Source organism: Macadamia integrifolia, chromosome 14 (genome assembly GCF_013358625.1).
Source record: "Macadamia integrifolia cultivar HAES 741 chromosome 14, SCU_Mint_v3, whole genome shotgun sequence".
In the NCBI taxonomy this organism is placed as follows: domain Eukaryota; kingdom Viridiplantae; phylum Streptophyta; class Magnoliopsida; order Proteales; family Proteaceae; genus Macadamia; species Macadamia integrifolia.
Genome location: NC_056570.1, coordinates 19,937,472 through 19,941,081, shown reverse-complemented (window position 1 = coordinate 19,941,081; position 3,610 = coordinate 19,937,472).

Here is a 3,610-nt window from a genome sequence, read left to right as displayed (position 1 = left end):
ATGGCCTTATGGTAGGTGCATGTACACGGCTTGGGCACTCCCGTCTCTTCTGGCACTGGCTCGGACTTGTTGGGCCAGCCGGTGTTTAAGGTCACCTGTGCCATCATAGCCCATAAGGAACCTGCTCTAATTTCCTCTGGCTCGGTTCCTGCATGGTTAAACCGGTTCAACCGCTTAATCAAACCGGGTTTAAGAAGCGGGGTATTACAAGTTCTAAAAGCAATTAATCTAGTTTTTCAGGTCTAGTTGAATGATCACAATCATAATACTATTGAAGCTCGTAGAAGAAGTATACGCTCGGCTTCTGAATCACTTGAGCTGACTAAATTTCTCCAATACAAGATTTCTTCCAAGAGAATGCTCTTAGAGATAGATAGCTATTGCTCGAAGCTCATTGGTCAATGCTTACTTGGCTTGAATTCTCAAGTATTCGACACTTTAGAGTAGTTGATCAAAAAGACCTTTCTTATGAGACTAATCATTTGAATGATGTTTAAAAAAGCATATACAATAGAAAACTAGATTTTTCAACATTTAACCAATATGTTAGAGTCACTAAAACAGTATTAGTTATAATCAATATTCCAACATATTCAGTTGGAGGTGTACGGTATGTACAACATTTGATGGTTGGAAGTTGGAGTAGTTAGCTGTCCAACGAATAGAAAATTAACATGGATCAGGGTAGAGTCTTTAATGGAGATGGCAGTCTTTCAGATGACCTTGTATTTTCCTTTGGATTATAAGTGTAAAACGGAAAGCAAACGGGTATCTAGGATTACCTTGAAGTAACTTTCCACTTGGCGGAATGGATCTTATTGCTCCACCCATTGACCTACACGAACATTCAGTATCCGAAGCTTGGTCATGACGACCTCGCTAGGTTGTGGGATGGGAACCTTAAAAAAAATCCACCCTTCAAATCCAAGGATAGTGATGGAATAAGTCCTTAGAGGAAATCTATCACAGTTGGGAGGGACAGAAAAGAATAGGGAGAGACAGTCGAAGGTTTTGAGATTTGATCAAAAGTGTATTTTGTTGTTGTCAAACCTCTTATTTATAGAGATCTAGTTAGCTAGGTTTCCTAATCCTAACGGGTCTATAATTGCTCCACATAGACGACCCACGAACGAACTGGATTGAGACTTAGTTCAATTAACACTATTAATCAGGATATGAGAGCTACTCTTCTTGTTGTTGAAAGGTTTGTGGTTTCTTTTCAAACCAAAGGTAATAGGCAATAGTATACAAGGGTAGTTTTATAATTTGAGAACAAACATAGTTGTAGTTGAAATGCCCCAACGTCCACCGAATCTCTTTGGACTAAAAATGGAGAGAATGATACATAGTGATCCGAGATTCTCTCAAGACTATGGTCCAGAGTCTCTAGACTATGACTGTGAAGGAAAAGCAAAAATGAGAAAAAGAAGATGATTGCGAGTTAAGAATCTAATTTGTAGAGCAATCAAATTGGGACTATGTTGCCACCCCCATAGCAATAAAACAATGTCAGGTGATATGCAGAGGAAACCACACAAGAGGAGCCAATACATTTTTTTGGTGAACTCCAATTGCTTCCCATGCTGATTTCAAAGAGAAGGTGCCAATAGATTCAAGCTTGTATACAATTCAATCAGGCTCCTCGTTAACTAAAGTGGTAGAGACAGACATATAAGACCAAAAGAGTAATAAGAAAATTTCTATGGCCAAGGTGGGAAGCCCCACCATTGCTTCTATTGAGAAAGCTGCTTAATTTCTGCCATTGATACCTACCCTAAGTAGGGATAAGCGCATTCCCCACCGTAGAGTCAAAAGTATCAGGAAAACACCAAGGGTCAAGTCATACAAAAATGTTATTAACATTAACAATCATTTATTGAAACAATGGCTGAAACAAGTTTTGAAATTAAAGCAATACTATAAAACACGAGTCCATATCACATTCACTTACGAGAAGCATTCTTGTAAGTGCTGTGATTGATAAATCGATGACATTCAATTTCTCTCTTAGTAGCATAGGTCTTTGGACTTAGTGGAGTCCATGTGTTGATCACAAAGCAAACAAGAATGGTTCTGGTATATGAATGTGATTAGGACTCCTAAAACCTGATGATAAATGGGCTGAAATTATTAACAACAATATAGAATTATGCTTGAAGTACTTTTCACGGATCCAATTGGGGGAGTATTCTTACTTGAGACTATGGACCAACCCTGCTTTGTTCTAATCCACAACTCTTCAAAGACCAAACCACCCTATGTTTTTGTGAGACAGAAATTCAGTCACTTATTCTGCCTATATATATACCCTTTTCTCTTGGCTGTCCTTTTTTTTTTTTCAATGGTATAGCAAATAGTTAACTGAGAAGATGCAACATGGGCAAGTGTTTTTTATCCGAAAGCAGCCCCTACGCCCAGATACAAGGGCACACGACCCTAGTAGGGCCATGGTGGTCATTACACGTCGTTTGTGTCAGTGGTGTAAGGCCACTCTCAGATAAAAAACTTTGTTCCATACAACAGTTATGAGAGGCTTATAGTCTGATTAGGAGATTTGAGTTCGATATAAGAGAGAACCCCCAAATTTTTTGTTTTAAGTTTTTCTTCCCATCCCCCAAAGGACAAACATAACACACACACACACACGCATATATATATATATATATATGCAGAGAGAGAGAGAGAGAGAGAGAGAGAGAGAGAGAGAGAGAGAGAGAGAGAGAGAGAGAGAGAGAGAGTTTTGAAAATATTCATACATAAGCCCAAGAGAGTTGAGAAATTCTCTACCAGTTTTTAAATGATTAAGCAGAAGATGTTGGGGTTGAAGAAAACATAAAGATCAAAGGATTCTCACAAAATTAGAATTGAGAAATTCTCTAAATAGGTTTTTAATAACAAGCAATTTTTATTTAAATCCATCCGGCATGGAGCAACCTACTTACTTAGTCTACCATGGGATTCCTCGGGCCATCTATTACTGGAAACCAAAATAAGCCACTAGGGGTTCCCCTAATTCCACCTTTTTTGGGGGGAGTGCTTCCTAGTTCCTACAGAGGGCCCATAGGCATTTAGACGGGTGGAGGATATGAATTTGGATCATCTCCGACTACCTAACGCTCTATCCACCTTCCAATCAGATTTGGGCATTGGCATGCATCTCAATACCTAGAAATGCGTGTCCAAGTCTTCTGGGCCTTGGATGGATGGTTTGGAGGCACGCCAGAGGGGTGGAGTATCTTTATCAAGAGGATATCATCAAAGGGCTACAAAGGCTATTAAGTAATGGAATTGAATTATTTCTTAGCTTAGAAAGTTACAACCTAGTGATCTATATATATATATATATATATATAAAAAGTAAGAAACTCTATCTTCGAAGGAGATTTACAAGGGGAGGCAGTATAAGTTGCATTAGGCTATTATTACATGTGATATACATAGAAAACAATATAAACTCCATTAGGCGATAGAATTTGATGTCACATGTAACTTTAATAAGGTAAGACTCCTAATAGGAAGTAGAGATCGGTATCTAATGAGACTTTTATGAGATAGGAGATGATCGATTAGCAAAGGTGGCAATGAGACTAAAGTGGAGTGGAACTCTACC